The sequence below is a fragment of the Cydia splendana genome, chromosome 4, assembly GCF_910591565.1.
Source record: "Cydia splendana chromosome 4, ilCydSple1.2, whole genome shotgun sequence".
NCBI lineage: Eukaryota > Metazoa > Arthropoda > Insecta > Lepidoptera > Tortricidae > Cydia > Cydia splendana.
Genome location: NC_085963.1, coordinates 20,238,825 through 20,260,320, shown reverse-complemented (window position 1 = coordinate 20,260,320; position 21,496 = coordinate 20,238,825).

The following is a 21,496-nucleotide window of genomic DNA, read 5'->3' as shown; positions in this document are numbered from 1 at the left end:
TCTCCTCAAATCTTCAAACTAGTTGATGATGATAAAAAAACAGCAGGAATAAGATGATTCGATAATCTGGTTAACATCACAGGTGTATAAAGCACCACCGGTGGTTGTAGACATTTAAAAAATAAAGATATTTATTTACCAACACAAAAATAATTCAAACAAATTCTTCTATAACAAATTTTGAAGAGGCCTACCAGCAATGGTATTTCGAGTATGATAATGATAGTATGTTTTTTAAAAAGCTTAGCATTACTTTTTAAACAGCCATACCGTTTTGTTTCAAAAGAGCGCCAAGCGGAAGAAACTTCAAATGCATTATCATATCCCCAAGGCGCTACGGGGCCTCCATCGATGCAGCATGCAACTTGGAATAATACACTCTGTTTCACTTTAGGGTTAGATTTTTACCCCGGAAAAGGATAAATGAACTTTAATTTTCGGTCTAATCTATAGTATTTTTCGAACTCGATGGGTACGGTGACGGGTGTCATCTGCATATAGGTAATTTATAACCTAAAAATGCAAAAAAAAAATGCCAAGACTTTCGTGGCAATGGCATTACATCAGCTTAGTATGAGCCAAGCTACAACTACAAGTACTACAACAGTGCCAAGCGGCGTCGCCTGAGATAAAAGTGCATAGGTACCGACTGCTCCATACATTCTTTTTTTTATGATATAGGGGGCAAACGAGCAGACGGATCACCTGATGGTAAGCGATTACCGCCGCCCATGGACACCCGCAACACCAGAAGGGTTGCAAGTACGCTGCCGGAATTTAAGATGGGAGTACGCTCTTTTCTTGAAGGTTTGAAGGTCGTATCGGTCCGGAAGTACCGCAGGCGACAGTACGTTCCACAGTTTGGCTGTGTGAGGCAGGAAGTTTCTGGAGAAACGCACAGTTGAGGACTGCCAACTATCCAAGTGGTGAAGATGGTGGATGGTATCCTGTATTAAATTTACTTCCACTACTATAACTTGAATTCGAACAATATTCATACATAAAATCCTTCTAATTGAGTCATCCCAGCGGAAGTCGCCACAACGACGCATTAAGGCTGTAAAAAGGAAAGTGATTTTTGCCCTTATCCCACCGTAATTTGAATACATTACGACCTGATTGTTACTAGAGGTTTTCCTTCAAGACTTCTACTACGCATTACAATTTTAAACCGTAATTACAGGGGCGAGAATTTAAAATTGCAAGGCAAATTTTTTGCAAAGTATATTACGCCCGGATTGTTTGTAGATTTTTCTTAACAAAGGTTTTACGGCGGCTTTGAGTTAATAAAAAAGGACCTTATTTTCTGAGACGTGAAATTGGGTTCTGAATGGCAAGTGTTTTGACTGCGAGCGAAATATTTTGTTAAAAATTTATAGTCTGTGAATTTGTGTGCAATTGACAGCTTTTATGAGTTTTGTAGGTAAAATGTTAAAAGGGAAAATGCAACCTGTAGTTTACGAAAATACGGGAGGATCAAATTACTATAGGTCATCATCATCATCATCATCATTTCAGCCTATATACGTCCAACTGCTGGGCACAGGCCTCCTCTCATGCGCGAGAGGGCTTGGGCTATAGTCCCCACGCTAGCCCAATGCGGATTGGGGACTTCACATACACCTTTGAATTACTTCGCAGATGTATGCAGGTTTCCTCACGATGTTTTCCTTCACCGAAAAGCTAGTGGTAAATATCAAATGATATTTCGTACATAAGTTCCGAAAAACTCATTGGTACGAGCCAGGATTTGAACCCGCGACCTCCGGATTGAAAGTCGGACGTCATATCCACTCGGCTACCACCGCTATAGGTACCTACACTTAATTCAGTCAAGTGTAAAAATACGGGTGCATACAACTTACTCAAAAATATGTCCCATAGTTCTTAATTCACTGACAGACGAGCTATGGGACATATTTTTGAGTATATGATGAGTGCACCCGTATTTTTACACTTGTCTGTGTTCACTTGACTTTACCTATGTTATTTAACTTCAAATGATATTTCATTTGAACTAAACATTTTTACAAGCTTTTATTTACTTTCACCTGACCGTTGTCTGTCTGTCTGTCTGTCGGTCTGTCTGTAATCAAATCTTGCAAGTTAAATTTGATCCACTTCCCGGTGTCCGATTGAGCTGAAATTTTGCATGCGTGAAATTGGATGACAATGCAATATTATGGTACCATCGAGCTGATCTGATGATGGAGACAGGAGGTGGCCAAAGGAACTCTGTGATGAAACAATGCAACCTAATTGTGTTTAGGGTTTTTAGAATTGTCTCGACGAGTATTAGTTGTCTGTCGTAAGAAAAGTACAGTCAGCGATAAAAGCTTGTACCAAAAATTTAATTTTTGCCAAAAACTTATTTTTATCATGCAGATACCTACGTGTGGAAACGATACTGCATTTTTTTAAATAAAGAAAAATATTACCGCTAAGGGAAGAAATAGAGTCAGACCAAGAAAAGTCTGCAACGATTTTGATAGCCCACGCGGTGCAAGTGTTATTTATACGTCATAATTTCATAGAAGTTTAAAATAACACTTGCACTGAGTGTGCTATCAAAATCGCTGCAGACTTTTCGTGGTCTGTTATACTTTAGAAGGATTCGTGCGCTTCTGGCAGGCTTCGGTAGCTCAGCAGTTGGTTAAGAGCGATTGGACCGGTGTTCCAAAAGGTCGCAAGTTGGAGTCTTGCCTGAAGCGGTGAATTTCCCAATTATTCTTTTAATTTAAAATACCTAAACTAGATGCAAGTTGTCTAAAAACTAAGCTATCTTTTAGGTACTCAAAAATCATCACACAAGTAATTTACCAATCACTTGAAAGGTAGGTAGGCTTGTATGATATGATTGATAGCCCTCATTATTACAGGGTACATAGGTTAAAGGCACTAAAATGCTACATACAAACCTCATGTTGACACAAACAAAAAAACCTCATAAAATACTGACAAAACAGCCCATTTCATCCACACGACCCTCGATCACAACACAACCCATTTCATCCACATGTCTCTAAATGACAAAAACTCGCTCATATTAACCTCTATTCATATAGTGTTATGGTTCAGAAAGCGTCAACCTCGCAGACACCGTTGACGCAGAATCAAATCCCACACCAGGAGTGCATATTCCAAATATTTGCCTAGAATAAGCGAGTCGAGCCTTTTATGTTAACACATTCACTGCCAGCGACCCGCTAGGCGGGTTCTCTGTTCGTAGGCTCTTTCCGCTACATACGGTTTTTCCCGTGTTATCGGCTACGCTCGTAGCGCGTAGTAGCTCGCGCTGGCACTGAATGTGTTAAAGTTCCGTGGTCAAATAGGCAAATTTTAAAATGGCCAAACGCAAACGCGAAGCACTTCACGCTATTTAATGAAATTTACACTTGTGCTTTTTAGTTAAATTGTAAAAAAAAAATATTTAAAAAACCGGTTAAGTGCGAGTCGGACTCGCGCCCGAAGGGTTCCGTAGCATTACCCAAAACACGAAAAAAAAAACACGTTAGTTGTATGGGAGCCCCACTTAACCCTTTACCTACGGGTGTCAACCAGAGTTGCCAGTAAGGCAATACCGCTGCAGTACGGGTGTCAACTATAGTTGATCGAAGTAATGGTCGTGTTAAACATTTTTTTCAATCAAAACCAGACCTTGTGGCTTGGTAATAGCGGTCACATTATGCACTGGGATTAGTATAGATACAAAGAAAAAAATATCATAATATTTCGGTAGATGGCTCTGACATAAAAATAATTTTAAAATTACCGCTTTTTTGCTGGCAACTGGGGTTGACACCCGTACTGCAGAGGTGCTATTAATTGAACTCAATATGGCGGACAATAGTGATGTTTTAAATTTCATCGACTTGTTGTCGATATGAGAGTACGGCGTGAGAGTGTTTGGAGTGTTATTTTTAGTGTTTTTTTACCGTTTTTGGTTAAAATATTGGATTTTAACATGTTATGAAATTATTATTAGGTCCAATAGAACTTAATCAAAATCATAACTTGTTAAATTTCTGTTTTACATTTACTAGGTTATCGATATATCGACATATGTGTCGATAGACGCACATCACTATTTTCCATAAGTGGCAAATTGTTTTTATGCAACGTTTTAAGTGATTGATCTTTAAGCATATATTATTTTCATTATTATCGTTATTAAGTGTTTATTTGTGTTAAGTATAATATAAACTATTGTTCTTAAACATAAACACCTAAATGTTAGTATTTCGTACATTTTCGTAAATTCGTCATCCTACAATGCTGTTTTGCTAATAAGCTAATCTTACAAGATTTTTTAACGTAGATTTCATGAACGCTCGATATTGGTTTGGTCTGACATTACTTTTTAGTTAGTGTAGCCACCGTTGGCGCTAGTAGTATATACAGCTGTAATGCTCACCCAAGATATGGTCGGACCGGATCGATACAGCGATTTAGAGCACGATGCTTGTTTTTGTATTAATTAATCTTAATTGTAAATAGTCGTTGTGTTGTATCTTCTTGCTGTGTAACTTTTTTCTTATTTAACTAACTGTTTACTGTATGTTATTTCTGTCTTTTTTCTTTTTGTCTGTTACCTTCCGTGATTCTTCTCACTTGATGGTCTCATCGGAAGATCAGCGCTGGAAGCCACCAGCAACATGCTGAGATGGGGCCATTTCGTGGCACTTTAATCTTATTTTGTGTTTTCTTTTATACTATGTACTGTTCCGATTGTTTGTGCTTACGAATAAATCTATTCTATTCCATAAACTTGTGAAATCCGCGAGTAGTAAGTTAAAAATCTTCAATTTCTTAGTGACTGATATATTGCTTGATAGCAGGAAAAATAGTAAATATTATTACTCCAAGTGATTATTTATTGATTAAACACATTATACTTATTGTGTGTGTGAAGTTTCAAGTGCGTAGCTGTAATACTTCAAAAGTTACAAGTAAGTGAAATTATGCCTAACCGCTGACTCTCGCCAAAACATGCCCGTATTGGGCGGTGACGGAGTGATTCAAGGGCTCGTAGGTACCTAAAGGGTCAAATATTTATTTTATTCTGTTTTTAGTATTTGTTGTTATAGCGGCAACAGAAATACATCATCGGTGAAAATTTCAACTGCCTAGCTATTACGAATCATGAGATACAGCCTGGTAACAGACAGACAGACGGACGGACGGACAGCGGAGTCTTAGTAAAAGGGTCCCGTATAAAAACCCTTACCCTTAAAAAAGACAAATATCAACGAGTGGCACGCAACGCGTGGTCCACGCACTTGACCAGTTTGGATACGGAAAATGACGACTAAGATGCAGCTCACTGGTTCAATACTCGTAATATCCTGTTCAATCTTGATTTAAAGTCTAGATCGTATTTGTCAGGGAAGACAGACGACGGCATCGAATTCCATTCCTTAGCAGTCAGTACCTAGGTATCAAAAATGACGAGGCAAATCGATTCTTGCAAATAAATGATGTGGTCAACGTAAAAATGCATTTTCCCTATTCACGCCTTCTGGCCGACTCACGATAAGTCGCAGAATCTTTCCTATATAATAAATAAATAATTAAATATTATAGGACAATTTTACACAGATCGACCTAATCCCACAGTAAGCTCAATAAGGCTTGTGTTGTGGGTACTAGACGACGATATATATAATATACACAAATATAAATACTTATATACATAGAAAACATCCATAACTCAGGAACAAATATTTGTAATGAACACACAAATAAATGCACTTACCAGGATTCGAACCCGGGACCTCCTGCTTCGTAGGCAGGGTCACTACCGACTAGGCTAGGAGGCCGTATAAACGGAAAATTCTTCAAATTTTCTGAAAAAATCACAAATAAAAAAAAAGGAAACTTCCCATTTTAGTACCGAAAAATTCCTCTTGTAAAAATGTGAGAAGTTTCGAGTTTTCTCCATGTTGAAAAATTTTCCTCAAATCAACCGTAAATTCATCTGAGCGGCACTCGACTTCAACAGCAAGCTTTCTGAATACAGTCAGACTATAAAGTATAAATACAACCTGATTTAACTTCCGAACGTATACAATTGTTTGGAAACAAGTCTCCCGCCCGGCATTGACGCGGACGCACAATGCACTCGAATTTGCATACAGATGCATCCTACAGCACTTCGTATACGTATGGAGGGTGTAACTTCGTCAAAGTTGGCTGCGCACATTTGAAATGCCACTTCATCTTTGGTTCCATAAGATAGGATATGATAAGATATAATGTTAGTGTGATCAATGATTAAAGTTAGTCAAATAAATAGTCAGTAGTACTTACCTACTCATTACCGTTCTTTCGTGTTAAGCCAAGAGGGACATGGGTAAAATATACCTGTAATGCCTGTAATGTACGTCCGAAATTAGACAGAAGTTTTATGTTTTTCCTTTTTTCCTCGCAAGTGTGATGAAAAACATTATGTATGCCACCTGCGGTACAGGAATTAACTGAAACTCTTGCTTATTATCCTTAATACGTAGAGGACTATTTTAGATTATGTACCTACTTCAAGAAATACTTCAAAAAATGTATAATGTATACGTATATTACGTATCTCTTTTTGTCCTATTTTTCTAAGCAATTTAGAGGTATCAAAAAAACTTAAAGCAAAGGTATCACATGTTACGTATGTACTGTACAATGTACGTTCTTCAATTTAAGTACAAAACCTTAAGCTTCGTTGCATTTGCACAGAAAATACCTACTTAAGTACTTATATTTAACTTTCAAATCGATATTAAAGCTTAAATGAACTAAAGTTGAAAATAAGCGATAAGGAAATACCAACGTAAAAAATAACAGATTTGAATTTGTTTGCCATTTTGTGCGGAGAAAAGCGAAGGGTGCTGCATTGGTGTATCCACTGCATTTGAAATTTAAATGCAGTAGGTATTTCACGGTTTACGTTTTACCGACATTTTGTACTAACTATATTTTTACTAAGTATATTTTTGTGGAATGTCTAGGTATATATAGTGTTCTGTGTTCCTTGGAATACCTTCTTAGTTAGGGCACGGGTTCGTCATAAATAGCCAAGTGTGCCGTATTATGAGTGAAGTGTTTGGCTAAACTTTCCACATTTTGGTTAATCCTGTTAACTCATAATTTATTAGGTACTCATGAATCGCCCGATGGTAATAAGATATTACCTACTGTAGACCGTGAACACCAGAGGGCTTGAGGAGTTGTAGAGGGGATTCCATTTGTTAAGTATTTATTCAATGCGTTTTACTATATGCAATACGGGTTTTACCTATATTTTTACCTATTTATACTTAAAGTACATACTTTTGTTTTCAACTGTCTACAGGGTGGCTAAAAAATAACTACATTGCCGTTGCCAGGGAGGTTGTGGGATTATACTGAGCAACTTTTGCTATAGGACCGACCGCGAAATCACGAAAAAAAAATTTGGTTGTTTATTCATACGTTTTGGTTGGTCCATTTTCTATGGGAGGGTAAATTTTTTTCGCGATTTCGGGGTTGGTCCTATACTAAAAAAGCTAAGCTCTAATAAACTCGTCTCATTCAACAAAATTCAACAATTTTCAAATAACATTCATTACTGCGAGATCAAAACAGAAATAAGCAATAAAGGAATATTAAGAGTATATTTGCCAGACTGGCTCGGGGCACAAAAGGACGGACGTCTCTAAGTTAGTCATAAATTGCAGACGTCTGAGTTCCCAGTCTGATCTAAGGTACAAGATTCTGACCTGGTTGTGGAAAACATTAACATTTTTGAATTTTTTGACTTTGTTTGGTCATAATATTGTCTTCGGTTACCGCGATAGTTACTCATGAAATAAAACTATTGAAACGGATTATATCGCTTATATGTATGTAGTATTTATTCACTATACGCGATATAATCCGTTTCAATAGTTTTATTTCATTTGTTTGGTCAGCAAGCCTGCTGCTAATGCTAAGCCTAGCATAGGGGTGCCGCGACATTATCTCGTGCGCGAGATAGACTACCCGTCTTTTCTTACTATTAAAGAGGGACTTGTGGTCCATCTCGCGGACGAGATGCTGTCGTGGTGCTCCTGTCTTACTGGTGTGGTATGAGAAATTGTATAATTCATTCCATAAAAGTGGCTTCGGTCGTATAGGGGCGATCCACCGAAAATGGAAATTACTGACGTAAATTTTTAATCCTTCAGATAAAGTTAAGCAGCCTATGTTTGGTATGATACCATTTCATACATTAACCAATTTAACGGCGTAAGTATTTAAATGTATTTATGCACCTGCATTAAGCTATATTCGTCGGGGATAGTGCAATACCGCGTAACTAGCAAATTCGATAGAGTTCTTAATTCAAACAAACAAAGAAAGTGGACCTTACTGAATTTGTTAGTTACGCGGTATTGCACTGTCCCTATACGTCACATTACCGACAAAAGGTGTCTTTTGGATGGAATGCCTCATCTCATAACTTGTGCCGCTAACCCCACATATCCAACTAGATGTGAATAAAATAATTTAATACTCGTCGCAGATATGAACGTTTGCTGTCGCGTAGTACTTTACTTATTAGGTTGACACTAACTGTATCTTTATTAAAACTGAAGTTTCAATTTTATGCCTGCCTATTTTTTCTAATTTTGCACATTTGGGATCATACTTGTCTATTTTACTAAACGGTGTCTACAAGTGCTACGTATTGTATTTAAATAGTATATATCATATATATAAAATTGAAAAACTAGAACGGGATAAAAAACTAGGGAAGAAGCGAGATGGCGCCTTACAAATTTCTAAAAAACACGTTTCTCGAATACGACGCACGTATGATAAGAAAAACCTGTTCAAATCAATTATCTACATATGGGAATAGAACTAGAGCATAAAAACTATCGCTTCCGATGCGTATTTAATTTACAATAAGGAAAAGAAATTTTCATAACAATCTTCATTTTACGACATCGGTCATTTCTCGGCAACTCTCGGTTGCTTTCGTTTGGCGGTGCTGCAGATTAGACCAAATAATCCGTAAGTTAAAGTAAACTAAATTATGTTTGTCATGTTGGTATACAGGTATTTCTGAGTTTTTTTACACGAAGTAAAATAAAAAGTGCTGTCAACCTCAACCTTAGTCTATAGAGCCCATACGAGTGATTTATGTCATATTATCATTATGACTTATCATTCTTATCAATCAAAGTAATTACTATATTATTATTATCAATTTGTATTTTGTTGTTTTAAATTTATTTTTGAGTTATATTATTCAGATTGACTTTCACGGCTTCGGCAAACATTGCCATTCGTCCGGGGAACGGGCTAAGAATGCTGAGATGGGCCAAAAATACAAAGTTGATAGATAGTAAGTTATGTAGGTAGATTAAAGTGCATGTTCAGATAATATTGAGCGACCTGATAAAAATAAGCAAATGTACAGTCAGCAGTCAGCCAAATATCGTAATATAATTTTGTTGCCATAGAAATAAGGATGTGGTCCGATATAGTGCCGAAATATAGAGAGACAAAAGCGGCTAAATTCAGTGGTGGCTCGGACACTTAGAGAGAATGGGAGAGGATCGTGCCGTGAAGAGAGCGCAGGTACTTGGGACAACAAAATGGGAGACGCCCGAGTGGACGTCCTAGGTACCGCTGAAACGACGTAGTTGCTCAAGACCTGCTCAACCTCGGCCATGGCGACTGGCGAGAGCTATCGCAAGACCGAGAGGACTAGACTACCTATGTTTGTATGAAAAGGCGATTTAAGGGCGGTGGTCGTCCATATTCGTCTTAAGGCGAAAATTAATCTAATGAACGTTTTTGCAACTAGGCTTATAAGAACAAATAATAATTTTATCTTGAAACAAGTTTTAAATAAATACGTGTAGATGAAAAAATACAATCTTGCCTTTTATCAAATCACATAATTTTTTGACAAATTTGGGAATTGAGTTATCCAAATAACGGCTACAAATAAGAAATCCCTATCACAGTTTTAAACCATGGCACAGTTTTAAGCCATTGACGTAAAATGCTTAAACATGGCAACAATTTAGTATGGATTTTTTTAGTTCCATTTTATTTAATTTCTACAAGGTATTTTATGTCGCACTATAATATCTCGGGTACCCTAGCTAGCCTAGCTACTGCCGGCTTACTAAGTTTCCTGATAGCCACATATGCTAACGCTACAACTAAACTTAAAGCGTCTATAGCGCCTTAATCTAACCTTCAGACATACCCTCACCGATCTTCAAGCCAAACAAAATTTCGAATGCACGTCATTACCATACGTCCCTATTCTGTAAACGCCAAACCACTTTCGCACGGGTGAGCGACTGACGAGGAAAGTGGACAGCCGGTTCTCCATAAATACTAAGTCCCCATTTTCCTCTTTGAATGTACTTATATATACCAGGGGGTATAGCCGTGGAATGTTCCTCTGTTTATAAGTTATAATAATGAGTTAGGAGCGAAAACGTTTATAAGTTGTGGTTACCTATAATTAGATAAGCATCAGTCATGATTGTTATATAGATTTAAGAGCATGTAAGATGTATTATCTGTTGGTAATCCTAAATAAAGAAAGAAAAAAATAAACTACTTTTTATGACGAATTATTTGAAACTATACTAAACGAAACTAATTTTCCAAACTCTTATAGTAATATCGAAAAGTCAAACGAAAGGGCATAGCTATAGTTGAAATATATGAAATTGTATAAAAATATTATACAATTACCATAGTACAAGCTATGTTAGTTTGGGGTTAGGTCGATCTGTGTAAGATGTCCCCAATAGAGTACGATACACTAATGTGATCTCATATATATAATGTTATGTAATTCAGATTAAACTATTGTAGCACTTAGTTTGTTATTTATTTATAAGATTGCTGCGCCCTTGCAGGGTCCATATTATGTATAGGTACCTACCTACCTAATATAATGTAATATGTGTGCAATAAATACTTTTGATTTTGATTTTGGATATTTATTTGATTATTTATTATTTTTGAATGTCAATATACAAAGGAAAATGGGGACTACATTTGTACGAGGAAGCGGTCGCGCGCGTTCGACCGCTTTCCTCTTAACGCCAATCACAGCGACACCCAATACAGCCGGGTGGATTAATTGAATAAATTTGCATTTAATTCTGGTAACATTTCCATTTGTTTCGAATTAAATCGGTCGACGCACTGTGCGGTTTAATTTCGTGTGGAGGTGGTGGTCAATCAGTTTCAAAGTCGAATAGGCAAAGGTTTGGACCCTTTGAGCCTGTTAGTTCGGGTCACGCGTACTTAGTGTAGGCAGTCTGTGTAGGATATCGTCTAACGCAGGCGAGCGGAGACTCAAAGGGCGTAAGGGACCAATTGGCGAAAATGAGTTATAGATTGGCCAGGGACTGTCTCGTTTCAAACATATACGAGTACAGAGAGAATCATGATGTCTTTGTCTTATGTTAGTACTAACACCCAAAAGAAAGGGATGTGTAGGTAGTAGGCACCTATAGTTTTTTGTTCTTATTTACTGATATATTTGGTTTGCCAGACTATATGAAGTTGTTATAAACAATTTTTTTTACTCTATCGAATGATAGACTTAACCTATAACTTGAAAAAATGTCCCTTACGACCCATGAAACATTCTTAAATTCAATTTTCTAGCGCGTCTTGCGGTGTCCACGAAATTAAATAAATTTAATGAGATGTTATGATGTAACTCCAGATATTATTATGTTTTAGTTTAGATTGTTATTGCAATAGACATTTCAAAGTTTGTTTTCTCTTAGATACAATTAAATTTGTAGTGCGTGTGAAATAAATTTAACAATTACAATTCCGTACCCAAAGAGTAAAAACGGGACCCTATTACTAAGACTCTGCTGTCCGTCCGTCCGTCTGTCACCTGGCTTTAACTCATGAACCGTATAGCTAGATAGTTGAGATTTTCACACATGATGTACTCGTATTTCTGTTGCCGCTATAACAACAAATATTAAAAACAAAATAAATGGCCCCTATACAACAAATGTGATTTTTTTGCCGTTATTTGCGTAATGGTACGGAACCCTTCGTGCGCGAGACCGACTCGCACTTGGGCGGTTTTTAAGTATCAATATCAATCTTATTTCGGTGTTGCCTACGTTTTTTCTTCCCGATCTATTCTTGAGTGTTCCCGTCGAAACTCCTCGTCATGGAGCGAAAAATGTCGAACAACCCGTGGCCGGTTTGAATATATTTAATAAGCTTGTAAATTAATTCATAATGCTCCCTATAAGATAGCCGAAATGTTTGTGTTACTTTACACATTATTATCAGATCGTCCGTCACACTCCCCCACAAAGACTTTATGTAAAGACCTCCAGTTTTAGAATAAGGACGTGATTATGAATAAATTAAGTTCAGTTTTGTTAGTTTTAGTATTCAGGACGGGGGAGAACGGGGGCAGAGTGGGATGCTCGTATTAAAAGGGCGTATGTTGAAGGGAGTACGGTGTTTATGCTTTTATGTAAGTGGGGTAGCGTTATCATGATGGAGCACTTTCTGAAGAGTATGTTAGATATTGGAAAACTATTAAAATAAGCTTTTTTATTGAATAAAGATCAATCAAGAATTAAAAAAATATATCTTTCAGTCGTTTTGACTTCAATTTATGGAACTACGAGGAAAAAAATTGTTGCCAATGAACGGTTTTGCTTCGGTTATTTGTAAAAATTTAATTATCTAAAGTAGATCCATAAATGTTGCTAACTCATGTTCTTTACTTACTGCCCGATTCGAACTTTAAGATACGTCAATTAATATATCTAGACACGATAGGGATTAGATGTGTCAGTGTGATGGCACGTGGGCGGAGGTCGGAGGATCTTGAGGGGAGTTGGAGACAAAACAGCGTGTGCTTCTTATGGCGTATATTGGGAAAGTGTCAGGAGTACATTACGAATTCGCTAGCCTAAAATAATTATAACTAATTACATCGCCACCTATGCACTGTATAGGGAAGTAGGTATCTTTATGTAGATCGATAAGCCATCTAGGGATTCTAGGGCTCGATAAAGTATGTAAGAGGTCACATAGATGGCGCTGTTAACTACACAAGTAAACACAGTGTCAAAAGTGACGTTTTTGTTTGAAGAAACGTCACATTTGACACTGACATATCTAATCCATATCGTTTCTAGATCTATTAATTGACGTATCTTAAAGTTCGAATCGGGCCGTTAGTCCGCTCTTCTCTATGAATTACACAGCCTTTTATAAAAAAAAATAAACAGGCCAATTCGAACGTACCTAACATTACACTGATATCAGTTAGCTGTCATTTGGGCGATTGGGCGTTTATTTCGCTCAGACTTGTGTTGTATGTAGGCTAAAGGTTTTAATTATTTACTTGGGTAATAATTGAACCATAATTTACTTTTCTGAACATGTGTTCGTTTGTCTGTCATTTTCATTTGTCTACTCTCAATTGCTCAAAGGTTGACTGGAAGAGATCCCTTATAGGGATAAGTTCGCCTTTGTACATTGTATAATTTCTTTTAATTGTATCTTAACCTGTCTTATATACAATAAAGTGTTTACATACATACTTGCCCGCACAAGTATTAGTGCGAGCGAGACGACCGTGCGAATGACAACTATCAACTAATTGATATGATTGCAATGTTATTCAAATATCGGTTTGATGTCAGCTGCACGTTTGAATTGGCCTGAAAGTATAATTAAATCTATAATTCTATAGTCTGTATCTTTAGGTATTTAAATAAAATTAAACGAAATCTACCCTCCTCCTTAAGCCAGTTGAGGGTAGACGAAAACATTACATGATCAAATACTTAGGGTCGGTTGCACCAAACTGTCTGTCACCGTTAAAACGTTCGCTAAATTTTATTGTATGGAAAGTTTCATAGTTCTCTGCTGCGTCACGATGATCAGTTTGTTAACTGTGGTTGGAGCAACTGGCCCTTAATATAGGTTAAAGTCAGGTCGTTCAGTGACAGATCCAGGCGGTTTTGTATTTGGTTGGTTAACCAATAAATGTTATAACTACCCGAACATGTACAAATTATTTGTTTACTTTTATTTAAACACCTAAAGATACAGAGTATAGGTTTCTCACAGTTATCTCATGTCTTTAATGCCATAGCAACCACAGGCCGAGAAATCAAATCCGCGCCGGAAAATATAACTGATCAATAATATTCCCCTCTTTCAATTAGTATCACAAATGCACCTAATGCTTAGCCTCCGGGAAAAATCTCCCGCCATACCTACTAGTGTACCCATGTCTACAGTAGGAGTAAAATAAGCAAAAAGTGGACGAAAATGTTCACCAGCAAATAATCCGTTTGTGAAAAGACTCTGTTGAGCTAGTCTTGAAAAGTAGGATAAATCATAACCAAACAATCTAAGGAAAATCTATTTTTGTAGGATCTCCAAACAATCATAAGTTTCGCGAGATTCGTTGATATAGATCCATTCGGTAGCAAGTTACATAATATATAGAATACAAGTAAAATTTGGAAAAAAAATCTATTCAATATGCTTGATAATACAAACATTTAAAAAAAGCTTAATTGACAAAGCTTAAGCTTAAGGGTCAAAAATGTTCAGGAACTCTTCTTCGTCTTTTCTGTGGACAATATAAAAGTGAAGCATTCGGGTACTTACAATTTTATTGAGTCTTTGATTATAGAAGTAAAAGGTTTGAACATGCCTATAAGGGTTTCGGCAAGAAAATTAGATTTTAAAGTTAGAGTTTAAATTAGGTTTTAGAGTGAAAATACAAACTAAACAATAAAAGTTTTAGAGTTCGAAGTAAATTTATTTTATGATGCCCACGGATTGTCTTGAAAAGCCTTTTAATATCACACAGATATTTTTTTAAACTCATATATAAAATAATTTAAAAAATCCCCTACTGTTATTTTCTCTTCACTTTCCGTAACGTACCTGTAACGATTAAGGGGAAGCCACTAAATGAAATCCGAGGGCCAATAAAAGGGGGCCGGGCCTTAACGACGGTTTATTAAATACGCGTTTTAAACGATGCTTAAGACAAAGCGAGAATGTTAAAAGGATGTAATAAAGTTTTGCTTGTTATTAGCACGGCCCCTTTTTGTATTTAATACAAGGAAATTAAAACTGAGATAAGTACCTTTTTATTTATTGTATATAAAAATAACATGATTTATCATTTAACTATGTGAATTTTATAAATATTTTGTTAAGTAGTTTTTATCTATACATATAATAAAGCTGAAGAGGGTCGAAAGTCTGTACATGGAAGATATTTGAAAAAAAGTTGGCTGGGGATACTTAGAATTGATAACAGAACACGTTCCAACAGTTTTTAGAATTTTTGTCTGTTTGTCTGTTTATCTGTTTATCTGTTTGTCTGTTTATTTGAACGCGCATCACGTGAAAACGGCTGAACGGATTTTGATGAAAACTATACTAATCTGTCGCGATAATCCCCGGCCAGGTTATAGGCTATAAAAATTCAACCCCTAAAAGGGGGGGTAGCTACAACACTTGATTGACTTAAGTTTGCCCCTGAATCGTATGGCGCTACTTAGGAAGGAGGGGCAAACTTTTTTCAAATATGTGCTAACTATAAAGTACCCTGGTAACTATAGAGTACCCTGGTAAACTAACAGATGGCGCTGAATTTACTACGATGTGATATAAATAAGCTACCGAGGAAGGATTTTGCCAAATTAACTCTAAGTTTAGAAGACCCCTCTTCTAAAATTTCAATCAATCGTACGGATATCAACAAATTTAATTGAATAATTGTGTTGATTTAATAATACAACAAAATGAAACGACAGTAAATTAATTGCCCCTCATTGCACAGTGCCATCTTTTGGGGAGCTGAGTAAACATTAAGTAACCAAGAAAACTAAAAATGAGTTTACATAGTTACGTAGTGGTTGGTAGTGGTAAAATAAACACACACGCGTATAATTGCATAAAATTATTTAAAATTATTTATTTTCTCCGTCATGAATTATACCTAATCGTAATTATATCGCATCCATATCAAATCCATATTCATACGTATCGCCTCCTTAAGCACTTACTAATGGCCACGAAGGTGGGTACTTTGAAAAAAAAACATTGACCTCTGTCATTTGCAGTGCCGGCGGATTAACCCTTTTAAGCAAAATAAGCACTTGCTTAGGGCACCATGTCTAGGGGGACCAAAAATTATTGAAGAATTTACGCGTTCGCTTCGCTCGCGTTTTTATTAACTTTCTAAGATATGCTAATTATGACATTCGGTTGGCGACTGCAGCAGCATTACTCTCCTGCAACGTTACTGCTGCAGCACTGGCAATTTTAGTGAATGATGTGACTGATTTCCGCACTAAAAGTAAAAATGTACAACTGTCTATCAAATTGCGTTTTTTTATATGGAAAAATTGTCGCGCTCGCTTCGCTCGCGTTTTCTATAACTTTCTGAGATATGATAAAGGTGACATTCGGGTGGCGACTGCAGCAGCATTAGGTACTCTGTTGCAACGTTACTGCTGCGGCACTGTCAATTTTCGTGATAAAATGATGTGATTGATTTCCATACTAAAAGTAAAAATGTACAACTGTCTATCAAAATGCGTTTTTAATATCGGAAAATTTTCGCGCTCGCTTCGCTCGCGTTTTCAATAACTTTCTAACACATGGTAAAGGTGACATTCAATTTTCGTGATATAATGATGTGACTGATTTCCATACTAAAAGTAAAAATGTACAACTGTCTATCGAATTGCGTTTTTTTAAATCGAAAAATTCTCGCGCTCCCTTCGCTCGCGTTTTCAATTACTTTCTAAGATATGATAAAGGTGACATTCGGGTGGACACTGCAGCAGCATTACTCTGTTGGAACGTTACTGCTGCAGCACTGTCAATTTTCGTGATAAAATGATGTGACTGATTTCCATACTAAAAGTAAAAATGTCTATCAAATTGCGTTTTTATATCGAAAAATTTTCGCGCTCGCTTCGCTCGCGTTTTCAATAACATTCTAGGATGTTTATGATAAAGGTGACATTTGGGTAGCGACTGCAGCAGCATTAGGTACTCTGTTGCAACGTTACTACTGCGGCACTGTCAATTTTCGTGATAAAATTATGTGACTGATTTCCATACTAAAAGTAAAAATGTACAACTGTCTATCAAATTCCATTTTTAATATCGAAAAATTTTCGCGCTCGCTTCGCTCGCGTCTTCAATAACTTTCTGACATAATGGTAAAAGTGACATTCAATTATCGTGATATAATGATGTGACTGATTTCCATACTAAAAGTAAAAATGTACAACTGTCTATCGAATTGCGTTTTTTTATATCGAAAAATTTTCGCGCTCGCTTCGCTCGCGTTTTCAATCACATTCTAAGATATGATAAAGGTGACATTCGGGTGGGGACTGCGGCAGCATTACTCTGTTGCAACGTTACTGCTGCAGCACTAAAATTTCGTGATAAAATGATGTGACTGATTTCCATACTAAAAGTAAAAATGTACAACTGTCTATCAAATTGCGTTTTTATATCGAAAAATTTTCGCGCTCGCTTCGCTCGCGTTTTCAATCACATTCTAGGATGTTTATGATAAAGGTGACATTTGGGTGGCGACTGCAGCAGCATTAGGTACTCTGTTGCAACGTTACTGCTACGGCACTGTCAATTTTCGTGATAAAATGATGTAACTGATTTCCATTCTCAGCTGAAATGCAGCAATGAACGTCACTCAATTTACCTAAAAAATTCAATGTAATCTTGATGACCCTAGGCAGAGGAGGCACCATGGTCTAGAAATACTTAGGGCATCAAAATATCTTAATCCGACACTGGTCAGGTCGTTTGCGGAGTCAAACGATTTGGGACTCGCATTGAGGTTACAAGGGGCACGTGGTCTTCCTCAGGAGTCTGAAGAAGACCACGGTAAGTGGCGTTTTAGCCAGGCAGGCCGCTTCGCTTTCGCTCGCGCGCGTATACCTTACTGTATCGTCCGATATACAACCTACTACTCTGTCGTTTAAATCCTTAGAGAATATAACCAACGGAGACGCCATGTCTATAATTTTCGGTACAAAATAGTCTGGCGTTTTTTGCGGGGGAGGGGCACATCAAATGTGTACCTACGTAACGTAAACATAGCCATGTCAGATAAACGTCGGTTGACCATTGGCCGCCTATTTTCGACAGAGGGGAACGCCTGTTAATGACCACTCCGTTTGGTTATATTCTCTAAGTTTAAATCACGTGTAAAATTTGAATAAGGGCGAATAAAACTATTGATTTTGGAGTGTGGTTTTATTTAGTGGTACCTAATTGTAAAATATTTTATCTGGACTTCAGTCCTCTAGCATATCCATATGTCAACTTTACTTCAAGTTCCGCCTCCAGGGGAGAGGGAGATAAATTAGGATTAGAAATTAGCCGCTTACTGACACAGACCAAATTACACGCGGGCGGAGCCGCGGGCACAGCTAGTCTTTAAATATGTCTTATATTTTTTGTAGTTTTTTCGTCAGATTTTGTTCAAATTTGGCAAGTTTGAACAGATCCTCCTTCTGTATATGTAATTTTTCAGCGGGTTACGAAAATACTATACTTACGGTTTTGTACTTAACTTCGAGAAAGATTTTGAAGGACATGCAGTAATATTGCGTTTTAATTGGTATAGAATATAAAACTCTATCTATCCACCAAATTTTATCAAAATCAGACGAAAAAAAAATCGACAAAAAGAAATCGGGACATTTCCCGAATAAAGGGTTACTCCATAACAAAGCACTGTAAATATGAAAGCTCATGCCAACTAGAAAAACACGTTTTAGCCAAATTAACACTACAATACATATTTTCTACGTAGATGCGCGGTAATCTTGCATTGTCATCACAGTAATTTTAATGTCCTCCTCACAGGCCACAAAACGACACTTTACATAATTAATCCCCGGCGGTGACACGCCGTAAGCGGCTTACGGTCAAATTGGACGCGGTAATGGATTATCTTATCCTACGTCATACCTATAGGACAGTGCACAAAGAAAATTGTCCTACGTGTAGAACAATTTGGTTTTGGTTTTAATTAGTGCACTGTTTTAGTTAGCAAAATGTCTAGCCTTTTTTAAGCATACTTTTGTTTCATGAAGTTCTGTAATGCTTCGGGAACTATGCAAAAATGTGTACCTACCTAGTTTCTTTGAGATACGTACAAATAAATAATTTAATTTTCACCTCAGCAGCTCGAACAAGGGTACTTTGCTTCTTAAAAACAGTGAGCAAAATGCGATTTTGCTCACTGAGTCATTTTGTCTCACTCAGTGAGCAAAATCGCATTTTGCTCACTGAGTTGTCTCATTCAGTGAGCAAAATGCGATTTTGCTCACTGAGTGAGACAAAATGACATTCAAGTGACCTTTATAGTCAAATGTCATTTCAACATGCGGGGTCTAATACAAGTTCGATACTTGGGTTCTATTATCTCTGTCCCTCTAGGTATGTTCTCACTGCTTAGGGTGAAAAATTTTGTGTACTACACGAGATCAAAGTTATTTACATCTCGTGCGCTTTTGAATCCCTTACTACGCTCAAGATTCTAAATTAGATTCACTCGCTACGCTCGTGAATCTATTATAGAATCTTTCGCTTGCACGGGACTCAAAATAAGCACTCGAAGAAATATCAAACTTTGATCTCTTGTTGTACAAATAACTATAATTATCCCTAAGGCACAATGGCATAAAAATAAGTAAGTGAGCTCGAATATCTTCGTTTAAGTGTGACTAATTATTATACTATTATTTGAATGACCGACCGTAATATAGAGGAAAGTGGGGGATATCGGAACACAACTTCCAACGCTCTAAAATGATATACTTAAGAATTACACACATCGATTTTTTTTTAATTATTAGAATTTGTGGACCACAGTTGTACAGTCGACGTCAAAAATAGGTTTACATTTTTCGCCTTATTACAAAGGAGTAAGGTGCAAAAGTGCAAACATATTTTTGGCGTCGACTGTACGATCAGACTTAGACTATAGTCGTGTAGTTTTACGAAACGCCACTCAGCAGCGAGAGATTCACTTACATTCCAATGTCAAAATGATATCATTTTACAGCAAGCTGGAAACGTACATACCTATTACCCTACCTACCTGTACCTGTCTATTTAAATGAGACATTACTTCTAAAAATTGTTTAACACAATTCTGGAATAAATGTAAAACTAACTAAACTAGACTAAAATTTTATAACTCTAAAAACTGTTTAACTCAAGACTTTAATATATATAAAAGTAACTGACTAGACTAAGATATTATAACTGATACTAAAGTTGAACCTAGAAACAAAAAGTAATAGCAAAAAGAATAGATAGTATAGAGGGGTCCTGTCATTGTAAATTTTGTAGTCACTGTAAATTTACTGCCATCTATCGACACACGACTAAAACTCAAAATGAAAACGTATAAATTTATCAAAAAATGTATATATATGGATAAATGATTTTATTATTTTTATATCATTTTGATCCATGTTCATTCACTGATATCTATGTGTTAAAATTGTTAAATATGAAACGGTGTCGTCACGCCATCTAGCCGAGGATAGGCTAAAGGTGTGTGCGGCATCTATTCCAGAATGACTTTTACTTGAATTCCGAGGCACGTTTTTTTCTTAGACTTTATTCGTCTTATACGAAGTTACACATGTCTTTGGTAATAGTAATGTAATTAATAACAGATAGATATATATACTTTACAAAATTGTTAAAATTAAAATTATTTTTCTTCTCTTAAGTTAACTTGCATGACATACAATGTACATCTAGTCTCCCGCGATACAGGCCTAGCCTAGTGCGGGGACTCCTGGAATCTCTGAATGTCAAGTTGGTTATGCACAACTCTTACCAGAAACTCATATTGTTACCACTGTATTCTTTCTGTGCAATATTTTTTTCTTTTTTACCTACTCACTTTATAAATGAATTCCAATCACAAACAAATAGCGAAATGCACGCTAAATGACATCATTTTGATATCGGAATGTGTGTTCGAATTGGCTTCACGAAATGGCGTAAATTGTCTGCGCGGGCCCGGCCTTAAGTCCTCATAATCCGATTACCACGTTTACTGAAGGCTTCCAATTTGTGAGGCAAATCTTTACACCTCACTCTGAGCGTAGTATAAGCAGTGTGGACAGTATAATAATCTAATAAAAACTTGTTATCTAACGTAAACTTTTTTGCAATGACATAAGTTCCATCGATGACAAAAAAGTACGTATATCTATTGCAAAATATTAGATTGTGTCACAAGGAAGCAATGATATACTTATTTACAGCGAGAGTTTACATTGAATCCTAAACGAAGCGACGGATTTTATAATAGAATCCCGAGAGTAGCGAGCAAAAAAACGGCAAAAAAACACGTTTCTTGTATGAGAGCCCCACAATTTTTTAAATTCTATTTTTAGTATTTGTT